Below are 12,888 nucleotides of genomic sequence, written 5' to 3' on the forward strand. Positions count from 1 at the left end.
CAGTACAAGGGCAGTCATCACAGAAACTTTCGGTTTTGCTCATGCATTATGAACTATAAACAGTCAGTTCAAATATGAATGCTCATTTGATTTTTATACTTTATTTATATGTGGATACCACATTTCTCTCTTTATTATTATTCTTTTTAATAAAATGCTAAGGTGGTAGGTAGATACAAGATAAAAGTAGAAAACATAGTTTAGTGTTGTAAGAGAGCAAATGTAGATGATCAGGTGTGTGCCTGTAGACTATGTGTTAATCCAAGCTAGACAAGGGCAATAAAACATCCACGTATACAGAAGATTTCTCTCAGAACAGGGGGGGTGAGGTTCTAAGCCTCACCTCTGTTGATCCCCAATTTCTCACCTGATGGCCCCCCTGCGACTGTGCCTGTCTTAGGTTGTTCCTCCCTTGAGGAATCTTATCCATCTCTGGCTAACCAGTCATCTTCCGGGGCCATACAGGGAAATGTAAAGTTGGTAAGTGAGAGAGAAGCCTTATTGTTTGAAAAGGTTAGCTTTTTACTTCTTTGCATATTTATGCCCTGTGGCTTCTATGCCCAGCATTTGTCTTGAGGTATCTTTACCACTTGGAAGAATTATGATACTCGGTAAATTCGATATGTGGCACGAATTCTATTTAAGGGTTGTAATTAGGAAGGAAGAAGAAAAGCTATAGAAGTAGCAGGCGGAAGAAAACATGGGAAGATTGATTATTTCTTTGACATATCTTCTTGTAGAGTAACTTAAGCATGTATAGGTTTTAAACTACTAATTAAATTGCCCACACACATTAACATAATAGGAGTATAGTTACATAACCAAAGCATACCTGTAATTACCAGCCATCTCCAGTGAAACCAAGAAAACCAGTTAGGCACCTTAGGCATTTGTGAAAACTTATCTATGATATGGTGGATATTGTCCAACTGAACTTGAACAGTCTGAGAGAAATCAGTCAAACTAAAACAACCCATTCCTGGGGATTGTTCACATCCTATATGTTCTTTTAACAGTAAATAGTCTGTAGTTGTAAAATTTTGGAGCGCTACAATGTGCACTTCTAATTCTTGGTTGAGTTCCAGCAGTATAGGTCCAGTCAAATTTGTTGTTTTACTGTATACACAGGCCAGCTTAGATATCTCCTTCTTCATTCCCATGCCAAGTCCGGGAACTGGTGGGATGAGTGCATCTACACCTGTAGCAGTGCGTGGATCTTTGTTGGGGTTTTTGATGATCATTTTCTGGCATGAGTCTTCCAGAGAGTACTGATGTTGGAAGTTCTTTTTCATATCATATCTTAGTTTATTTTCGGGGTAGTCAAATTAGGCTTTGATCCTCTGTATAAAGACAAACAGACCCTTTGCCTACACTTTTATATGCCCTTTATACCCTTGTGTAGAACTCACTAGAGGTCACCACACAGGGACTGCCTTTTTTTTTTTTGGAATCATTAATCTACACTTACATGACGAATATTATGTTTACTAGGCTATCCCCTATACCAGGCCCCCCTATAAACCCCTTTACAGTCACTGTCCATCAGCATAGCAATATGTTGTAGAATCACTACTTGCCTTCTCTGTGTTGTACAGCCCTCCCCTTTCTCCCACCCCCCCATGCATGCTAATCTTAATATCCCCCTCCTTCTCCCCCCCCTTATCCCTTCCTACCCACCCATCCTCCCCAGTCCCTTTCCCTTTGGTTCCTGTTAGGCCATTCTTGAGTTCTGTGATTCTGCTGCTGTTTTGTTCCTTCAGTTTTTCCTTTGTTCTTATACTCCACAGATGAGTGAAATCATTTGGTATTTCTCTTTCTCCATGTGGCTTGTTTCACTAAGCATAATACCCTCCAGCTCCATCCATGTTGCTGCAAATGGTAGGATTTGCCCTTTTCTTATGGCTGAGTAGTATTCCATTGTGTATATGTACCACATCTTCTTTATCCATTCATCTATCGATGGACATTTAGGTTGCTTCCAATTCTTGGCTATTTTAAATAGTGCTGCGATAAACATAGGGGTGCATCTGTCTTTCTCAAACTTGATTGCTGCATTCTTAGGGTAAATTCCTAGGAGTGGAATTCCTGAGTCAAATGGTAAGTCTGTTTTGAGCATCTTGATGTACCTCCATAGTGCTTTCCACAATGGTTGAACTAATTTACATTCCCACCAGCAGTGTAGGAGGGTTCCCCTTTCTCCACAGCCTCGCCAACATTTGTTGTTGTTTGTCTTTTGGATGGCAGCCATCCTTACTGGTGGGAGGTGATACCTCATTGTAGTTTTAATTTGCATTTCTCTGATAATTAGTGATGTGGAGCATCTTTTCATGTGTCTGTTGGCCATCTGTATTTCTTTTTTGGAGAACTGTCCGTTCAGTTCCTCTGCCCATTTTTTAATTGGGTTATTTGTTTTTTGTTTGTTGAGGTGTGTGAGCTCTTTATATATTCTGGATGTCAAGCCTTTATCGGATCTGTCATTTACAAATATATTCTCCCATACTGTAAGGTTCCTTTTTGTTCTATTGATGGTGTCTTCTGCTGTACAGAAGCTTTTCAGCTTAATATAGTACCACTTGTTCATTTTTGCTGTTGTTTTCCTTGCCTGGGGAGATATGTTCAAGAACTCATGTTTATGTCTAAGAGGTTTTTGCCTATGTTTTCTTCCAACAGTTTAATGGTTTCATGACTTACATTCAGGTCTTTGACATATTTTGAGTTTACTTTCTTATATGGGGTTAGACAACGGTCCAGTTTCATTCTCCTACGTGTAGTTGTCCAATTTTGCCAGCACCATCTGTTGAAGAGACTGTCATTTCGCCATTGTATGTCCATGGCTCCTTTATCAAATATTAATTGACCATATATGTCTGGTTTAATGTCTGTATTGTCTAGTCTGTTCCATTGGTCTGTGGCTCTCCTCTTGTGCCAGTACCAAATTGTCTTGATTACTCTGGCTTTATAGTAGAGCTTGAAGTTGGGGAGTGAGATCCCCCCTACTTTATTCTTCTTTCTCAGGATTGCTTTGTCTATTCAGGGTTTTTGGTGTTTCCATATAAATTTCTGAATTATTTCTTCCAGTTCATTGAAGAGTGTTGCTGGTAGTTTCATAGGGATTGCATCAAATCTGTATATTGCTTTGGGCAGGATGGCCATTTTAATGATATTAATTCTTCCTAGCCATGAGCATGGGATGAGTTTCCATCTGTTAGTGTCCCCTTTAATTTCTCTTAAGAGTGACTTGTAGTTTTCAGAGTATAAGTCTTTCACTTCCTTGGTTAGGTTTACTCCTAGGTATTTTATTTTTTTTGATGCAATTGTGAATGGAGTTGTTTTCCTGATTTCTCTTTCTGTTGGTTCGTTGTTAGTGTATAGGAAAGCCACAGATTTCTGTGTGTTGATTTTGTATCCTGCAACTTTGCTGTATTCCGATATCAGTTCTAGTAATTCTGGGGTGGAGTCTTTAGGGTTTTTTATGTACAGTATCATGTCATCTGCAAATAGTGACACTTTAACTTCTTCTTTACCAATCTGGATTCCTTGTATTTTTTTGTTTTGTCTGATTGCCGTGGCTAGGACCTCCAGAACTATGTTAAATAACAGTGGGGAGAGTGGGCATCCCTGTATAGTTCCCGATCTCAGAGGAAATGCTTTCAGCTTCTCGCTGTTCAATATAATGTTGGCTGTGGGTTTATCATAGATGGCCTTTATTATGTTGAGGTACTTGCCCTCTATTCCCATTTTGCTGAGAGTTTTTATGATGAATGGATGTTGAACTTTGTCAAATGCTTTTTCAGCATCTATGGAGATGATCATGTGGTTTTTGTCTTTCTTTTTGTTGATGTGGTGGATGATGTTGATGGACTTTCGAATGTTGTACCATCCTTGCATCCCTGGGATGAATCCCACTTGGTCATGGTGTACAATCCTTTTGATATATTTTTGAATTCAGTTTGCTAATATTTTGTTGAGTATTTTTGCATCTACGTTCATCAGGGATATTGGTCTGTAGTTTTCTATTTTGGTGGGGTCTTTGCCTGGTTTTGGTATTAGGGTGAAGTTAGCTTCATAGAATGAGTTTGGGAGTATCCCCTCCTCCTCTATTTTTTGGAAAACTTTAAGGAGAATGGGTATTATGTCTTCCCTGTATGTCTGATAAAATTCCGAGGTAAATCCATCTGGCCCCGGGGGTTTTGTTCTTTGGTAGTTTTTTGATTATCGCTTCAATTTCATTGCTGGTAATTGGTCTGTTTAGATTTTCTGTTTCTTTCTGGGTCAGTCTTGGAAGGTTGTATTTTTCTAGGAAGTTGTCCATTTCTCCTAGTTTTCCCAGCTTGTTAGCATATAGGTTTTCATAGTATTCTGTAATATTTCTTTGTATTTCTGTGGTGTGTGTCGTGATTTTTCCTTTCTCGTTTCTGATACTGTTGATTTGTGTTGACTCTCTTTGCCTCTTAATAAGTCTGGCTAGAGGATTATCTATTTTGTTTATTATCTCGAAGAACCAGCTCTTGGTTTCATTGATTTTTGCTATTGTTTTATTCTTCTCAATTTTATTTATTTCTTCTCTCATCTTTATTATGTCCCTCCTTCTGCTGACCTTAGGCCTCATTTGTTCTTCTTTTTCCAATTTCGATAATTGTGACATTAGACCATTCATTTGGGCTTGTTCTTCCTTTTTTAAATATGCTTGGATTGCTATATACTTTCCTCTTAAGACTGCTTTTGCTGTGTCCCACAGAAGTTGGGGCTTAGTGTGGTTGTTGTCATTTATTTCCATATATTGCTGGATCTCCATTTTGATTTGGTCATTGATCCACTGATTATTTAGGAGTGTGTTGTTAAGCCTCTATGTGTTTGTGAGCCTTTTTGCTTTCTTCATACAGTTTATTTCTAGTTTTATGCCTTTGTGGTCTGAAAAGTTGGTTGGTAGGATTTCAATCTTTTGGAATTTTCTGAGGCTCTTTTTGTGGCCTAGTATGTGGTCTATTCTGGAGAATGTTCCATGTGCTCTTGAGAAGAATGTGTATCTTGTTGCTTTTGGATGTAGAGTTCTGTAGATGTCTATTAGGTCCATCTGCTCTACTGTGTTGTTCAGTGCTTCCGTGTCCTTATTTCGTTCTGCCCAGTAGATCTGTCCTTTGGGGTGAGTGTTGTGTTGAAGTCTCCTAGAATGAATGCATTGCAGTCTATTTCCCCCTTTAGTTCTGTTAGTATTTGTTTCACAAATGCTGGTGCTCCTATGTTGGGTGCATATATATTTAGAATGGTTATATCCTCTTGTTGGACTGAGCCCTTTATCATTATGTAGTGTCCTTCTTTGTATCTTGTTACTTTCTTTGTTTTGAAGTTTATTTTGTCTGATACTAGTACTGCAACCCCTGCTTCCTTCTCGCTGTTGTTTGCCTGAAATATGTTTTTCCATCCCTTGACTTTTAGTCTGTGCATGTCCTTGGGTTTGAGGTGAGTTTCTTGTAAGCAGCATGTAGATGGGTCTTGCTTTTTTATCCATTCTGTTACTCTGTGTCTTTGATTGGTGCATTCAGTCCATTAACATTTAGGGTGACTATTGAAAGATATGTACTTATTGCCATTGCAGGCTTTAAATTCGTGGTTACCAAAGGTTCAAGGTTAGCCTCTTTAGTATCTTACTGCCTAACTTAGCTTGCTTATTGAGCTGTTATATACACAGTCTGGAGATTCTTTTCTTCTCTCCCTTCTTATTCCTCCTCCTCCATTCTTCATATGTTGGGTGTTTTGTTCTGTGCTCTTTCTAGGAGTGCTCCCATGTAGAGCAGTCCCTGTAAGATGTCCTGTAGAGGTGGTTTGTGGGAAGCAAATTCCCTCAGCTTTTGCTTGTCTGGGAATTGTTTAATCCCGCCATCATATTTAAATGATAGTCGTGCTGGATACAGTATCCTTGGTTCAAGGCCCTTCTGTTTCATTGCATTAAATATATCATGCCATTCTCTTCTGGCCTGTAGGGTTTCTGTCGAGAAGTCTGACATTAGCCTGATGGGTTTTCCTTTATAGGTGACTTTTTTCTCTCTAGCTGCCTTTAAAACTCTTTCCTTTTCCTTGATCTTTGCCATTTTAATTATTATGTGTCTTGGTGTCGTCCTCCTTGGATCCTTTCTGTTGGGGGTTCTGTGTATTTCCGTGGTCTGTTCGATTATTTCCTCCCCCAGTTTGGGGAAGTTTTCAGCAATTATTTCTTCCAAGATACTTTCCATCCCTTTTCCTCTCTCTTCTTCTTCTGGTACCCCTATAATACGGATATTTTTCCTTTTGGGTTGGTCACACAGTTCTCTTAATATTGTTTCATTCCTGGAGATCCTTTTATCTCTCTCTATGTCAGCTTCTATGCGTTCCTGTTGTCTGGTTTCAATTCCATCAATGGCCTCTTGCATCCTATCCATTCTGCTTATAAACCCTTCCAGAGTTTGTTTCATTTCTCTAATCTCCTTTCTGGCATCTGTGATCTCCCTCCGGACTTCATCCCATATCTCTTGCATATTTCTCTGCATCTCTGTCAGCATGTTTATGATTTTTATTTTGAGTTCTTTGTCAGGAAGACTGGTTAGGTCTGTCTCCTTCTCTGGTGTCTCTGTGATCTTGGTTTGCCTGTAATTTTGTCCTTTCATGGTGATAGGAATAGTTTGCAGAGCTGGGATGAGTGACATCTGGAAGAACTTACCTTCTTGTTGGTTTGTGGCCCTCCTCTCCTGGGAGAACAGCGACCTCTAGTGGCTTGTGGTGGGTAGCTCTTCACAGACTGGGCTTCTGCTTCCTGCCCGGCTGCTATAGAGTTTATCTCCGCTGTTGCTGTGGGTGTGGCCTGGCTCGGTCTGCTGCTCCAAAGTGGTGGAGTCGCGTTGGAGGGGGAGCGGCTGGGAGGCTATTTATCTCTGTAAGGGGCCTCCCTGCTCCCTGCAGCCCAGGGGATTAGGGTGCCCAGAGATCCCCGGATTCCCTACCTCTGGATTAAGTGTCCCGCCCTGCCCCTTTAAGACTTCCAAAAAGCACCTGCCAAAACAAAACAATGACCACAAAAAAAAAAGAAAAAAAAATATTAAAAAAAAATATGCATATAAATAAATAAAAAATGGCCACTCGTTTTTCTTTATTCTCCGGCGCCAGCCTCAGGCATCTGCTCACCAGTCTTGCTGCCCTGTTTCCCTTGTATTGGGGTCCCTATCCCTTTAAGACTTCCAAAAAGCGCTTGCCAAAACAAAACAGCAAAAAAAAAAAAAAATGGCCCCTCGCTTTTCTTATGTCCTCCGGTGCCAGGCCTCCGGTACCCTCTCACCATTCTTGCTGCCCTGTTTTCCTAGTATCCAGGGCCCTGCGCACGCACTGTGTCTACGCTCCGGTCCGGTTGGCTGTGGCTGGTTGTTCAGCTGTCCTGTGCTCCCTCTCCCTCCCACTCTGCCTACTCTTTTCCCGCCGGGAGCTGGGGGGAGGGGCGCTTGGGTCCTGCCAGGCTGGGGCTTGTATCTTACCCCCTTTACGAGTCACTGGGTTCTCGCAGGTGTGGCTGTGGTCTGGATATTGTCCTGTGTCCTCTTGTCTTTATTCTAGGAAGAGTTGTCTTTGTTATATTTTCATAGATATATGTGGTTTTGGGAGGAGATTTCCGTTGCTCTACTCACGCCGCCATCTTGGCTCCACTCAAGATTATTCTTTTTTTAGTACCAGCTTTATTGAAATCTTAAAACTCACAAATGTAAAGTGTATAATTCAATGGTACTGAGTAAATTCACGGACTTGTGCAACTGGCAACACAACTGCTTGTAAAACATTCTCATTACCACCAAAAGAAACCCCATGTCAATTAGCGGTCCCTTGCCCTTTTCATTCCTCAAGCCCCATCTCCTGGCAACCACTGATCTGTTTTCTATGTCTATAAGTTTCCCTATTCTTGACATCACATATACACTTGGGGACTTTGTGTCTGGTTTCTTTGATTTAGTGTATTTTTCGGGTGCATCAGTGTTGGAATATGTATCTATAGCTCATTCTTTTGTATGGCAAATTGTTTTCCATTGTGTGGATATACTACCTTTATCCATTCATCAGTTGATGGGCATTTAAGTTCTTCCCACCTTTTGGCTATTATGAATAATGCTGCTATAAACATTCACATACATTACAAGTTTTTTTGTGTGGACAGGTTTTCTTATGTATGTATGTATTATTTTTTTACTATAGAAGCAAAGTATGTAATTAAACAAAAGGAAACATTAGAGCTTTTAACACAAAGTGCCCTGAAGGGGTGTGATAGTTAATATACAGTTTATATTTGCCTCATACTTCCCCAATTTTATCCTTGACATTTCTTTTTCTCAGCTTTATTGAAGTATAAATTATATATACCTTTATTGAAGTATGAATTATATATATTTAAGGTATACAGCTCGATGTTTGCTTTATATATATATATATACACATTGTAAAATAATCACCACAATCAAGCTAATTAACATATTCATCACCTCACATCATTATGATTTTTTTAATGGTGAGAACACTTTTAAGATCTACCGTCTTGGCAAATTTCAGTGTAGTATTGTTAACTGCAGTCATCATGTTGTGCATCTCCAGAACTTACTCATCTTGCATAACTGACACTTTGTGCTCTTTAGCCAAACTCTCCCTTTTCCCCTCCTTCACTCCCCCAGCAGCCACCATTCTTTCTCCTTCTATGAGTTTTACTATTTTAGATTCTGCATAATCTAATTAATTCCATGTTAGTGAGATCATGCTGTATTTATCTTTCTGTGTCTGGTTTATTTCTCTAAGCATAACATCTTCTACGTTCATCCATTTGTTCCAAATGGCAACATTCCCTTCTTTTTTAAGGCTAAATAGTATTACGTTATTCTCCTGATGTGGATATCCAATTTTTCTAACACCATTTGTTAGAGAGATCATTCTTTCCTTATTGTATGCTGTTTTTTTCCACCAGTTGACTATAAACACATGAATTGATTTCCGGGCTCTCTATTCTGTTCTATTTGTTTATATGTCCTTTTAAACATCAGTACCATACTGTTTTGATAACTGTAGGTTTATAATATAGTTTGAAGTCAGGAAGTATGATGCCTCTAGCTTTACTCTTGCTCAGAATGCATTGGCTATTCAGGATCTTTTACAAAATAGGAACAGAAAGAATAAAATACTTAAGAATAAATTTAAAGAGGTGAAAGATATGTGCTGAAAATTATAAAGCACCAATGAAGGAAATTAAAGAAGACAGATAAATGCAAAGAAATACTGTGTTCATAGATTTAGGATAATTAATATTTTTAAATGTCCCTACTACCAAAAGTAATCTACAGGTTTATTGTAATCCCTATAGAAATCCCAATGGTATTCTTTACAGAAATATAAAAAAAATCCAAAAATTCATATGGACCGGACTTCAATACTGTTTAATGTATAATTAGGAGTGGAATTATTGAATTATATAATAACTCTGTGTTTCACTTTTTGGGAACTGATCATATTGTTTTCCAAAGGAATAATAAAGACAAAAGCAATAATACATGAAATAGAGAATCAAAAACATCAAAAATGATAGAGAAAAATCAACAAATCTGAAACTATGTCTTTGAAATGTCCTTTCCTTATGTTCACTTTGCGTTTATTTTGCTCTTCTTTTTTCTATTTTGTACAGTGGAAGATAATGTTTTGATTTTTGTTTTTTTTAAATATAGGTGCTTATAGCTGTATAGTTACTTCTAAACACTGCTTTTGTCACATTCCATAAATTGTGATATGCTGTGGTTTAGTTTTTCTTTATCTCAAAGTAGTCTCTAATTTTCCCTGAGATTTCTTTGACCTATTGGTTACTTGTGAGTATATTGTTTAATTTCTACATATTTGTGAGTTTCCCACATTTCCTTCTCATTATTTTTTTTTAACAGTTTCTATATTTTATGGCTATTCTCTATTTTGTAAGATATTTTTTCATACTTTATTTTTATTGAGGTGTAATTGCCTGCAACATAGATGTTTCAGGTGTACAATGTAATGGTTCAATATTTGTGCATATTGCAAAATAATAGCAAGAAGTCTAGTTAACATCTATCACCATACATACAAATTTTTTTCTTATGATGAGAAGTTTTAAGATTTATTCTCTTAGCAGCTTTCTGATGTGTGATTGATAGAGTATTATTAACTATAGTCACCATAATGTACAGTATATTCCTAGAACTTATTTATAACTGGTAATATGTACCTTTTGACCATTTTCTCACATTTCACCTCACTCCCAACCCGTCACCTTTGGCAACCGCCAATCTGTTCTCTGTATCTATGAGCTTGTTTTCGTTTTTTCAGTTTCTACATATAAGTGAAATCATACAGTATTTGCCTTTCTCTCTTTCTGTCTCTGACTGACTTACTCACTTAGCATAGTGCCTTCAAGGTATATCCATTGTCACAGATGGCAAGATTTCCTTTTTTTTAAATGGCTGAATAATATTCTAGTGTGTGTGTGTGTGTGTGAGTGATATATCACATTTTCTTCATCCATTCACCCATTGGTGGGTACTTAGGTTGTTCCCATGTCTTGGCTGTTATAAATAGTGCTGCAGTAACATTGGAGTGCAGATATCTTTTCAAATTAGTGTTTGCATTTTCTTCAAATAAATACCCAGAAGTGGAATTGCTGCATCATATGGTAGTTCTGTTTTTAATTTTTTGAGGAACTTTCATACTGTTTTCCATAGTGGCTGCACCAATTAACATTTTTATCGGTAGTGTACAAGGATTCCCTCTTCTCCACATCCTCACCAACACTTGTTCTTTTCATTTTGATAATAGCCATTCTAACAAGTGTGAGGTGTTATGTCATTTTGGTTTTGATTTGTATTTTCCTTGCCGGTTGCTTGTGTTGAGCATCTTTTCATGTGTCTGTTGGCCATCTGTATGTCTTCTTTGGAGAAATGTCCGTTCAGGTCCTCTGCCCAATTTTTAAATGGATTTTTATTTTTATTTTTTTTGCTTTGAGTTGTATGAGTCCTTTATATATTTTGGGTATTAGCTCCTTATCATATATATTGTTTGCAAATATTTTTTCCCATTCTGTAGGTTGCCTTTTCATTTTGTTGAGGTTTCCTTTCTCTGTAGAAACATTTTAATTTGATGTGGCCCCAGTTATTTATGTTTACTTTTGTTGCCTTTGCTTTTGGTGTCTTCCTTTAATTCTTAGACATGTTTTCCTTTAGCCTTTGAACATATTTATAATAATCAACTTATCGTCTCTGTTAAGTCCAACATTTGTGTTTCCTCAGGCACAGTTTCTTTTTACTGCATCTTGCCTGTATATTTGCCATACTTTTCTATTTCTTTGAGTATCCCCTAATTTTTTGTTGAAAACTTGGCATTTTAAGTGATATAATTTGGCAGCTCTGGAAATAAGATAGCTGCCAGGATTTATTGTCATCGGTATTTCTTGTTTTTTTATCTAGTGACTGTTTAGGCTAATTCTGTAAAGGTTGTTTTTCTTTGTTGTGTGCAGCCAATCAAGTGTCTGCTCAGTTAATTTAGTGATCAGCTAATGACTGGGCAGAGATTCTCTTAAATTTGTTGAGTCAGTAAGTCTCACAGCCTTTGCTGAGAGCCTCTGTGTAAGTGTATTGGGTAAAGCATGTCTTTAGTGTTCTGTCAGGTAGTTTACAACTCTGTCTGGTCTTCAGTTCCTTTTTGTACAGAGTCTCAAAGTCAGCCAGAGATAAGAAATTATTGCTTTGTCAAATCTTCCCTGGGTATATAAACTGTCCTGCACATGTGTGTGGTAATCTAGATTCCCAGGAATATGTGAGAGCTTTTAAATACCCTCTGAATATTTTGTGGTTCGTTCCTTCGTCTCTCCCTCCCTCCTCTTACTAGCCTACATGGTAATGCTACTTCAGGTTGTGATGTTTTACAATTGCCAGATACTTTTTTGGGGGGTGGCAGAACCCTGGGGAGACAGCTGTTCATACAGAATGAGTTCTGAATCAGGTCAGTTAAAGACATGCTCATATAATAGGCTTTTTAGCTAGCTCCCAGATAGGACATATAGGGACAGTTCTCTGGGGATGGGGTTTTTGGAGAGCTCCGAAGCCATTCTTGTCCCTCATTGGCTGCTAGGATAATAGTTTTCACAGCTACCATGGTTGTAAGGCTGTTGTTTTTCAAAGAGAGCACAAACCTGGGAATAGGAGGATGGGATTACAGCAAGTAAAAGTGCCACAAAGCCTGTCATCCTTTCAGAGATTCAGCCATTTTTTCTCAAGTACTCCTTGGATTTTTGCAAGCTTTTGGGTAGTTTTGAAATATCTGCAAAGTTGATTTCAACAGTTATTCCAGTGGTCTCTTTCTGTTTGTGGAGGAGTAGCTTTGTAGAGGTCCTCAATCTACCACTCTGGAAGTGCTTCAGCACCATTGTTCTTAGTTTTTTCTTAAATAATTTTGCAATAATATGTATCTTAAAGATTTGTCAATACTGTGTATGATATTTCCAGAATGCTTTCATAGCATGGTAATGAGCTAGCTTTCCTTAAAATTTTAGAGACAATTTTTTTGGATTTGTTTTTATTTTTTCCAACAGTACAATACGGTCTTAATCCGTTTGGGCTGCTATAACAAAATACCATAGACTGCATAGTTTATAAAGAAAAGAAATTTAGCTTTTATAGCTCAGGAGGCCGGACATCCCAGATCAGGGTGCCAGCATGGTCAGATGAGGGCCTCCTTGGTTGCACACTTCTCCTTGTATTCACACACGGTGGAAGGACCAACGGAGCTCTGTGGGGCCTCTTTCATGAGAGCACTAATCCCATAACCTAATCACCTCCCAAAGGACCTAGCTCCTAATTACAAAACTTTGGGCACTAG

The 12,888-nt window shown here is 38.3% G+C and overlaps 1 protein-coding gene across 1 annotated transcript in view; it reads left to right on the forward strand.

Moving 5' to 3' along the window:
• Positions 1–12,888, forward strand: part of CFAP47 (cilia and flagella associated protein 47) — a 510,608-nt gene that overhangs the window by 26,667 nt on the left and 471,053 nt on the right. The gene's annotated exons all lie outside the window — the stretch shown is intronic.

This window comes from Manis pentadactyla, chromosome X (assembly GCF_030020395.1).
Source record: "Manis pentadactyla isolate mManPen7 chromosome X, mManPen7.hap1, whole genome shotgun sequence".
NCBI lineage: Eukaryota > Metazoa > Chordata > Mammalia > Pholidota > Manidae > Manis > Manis pentadactyla.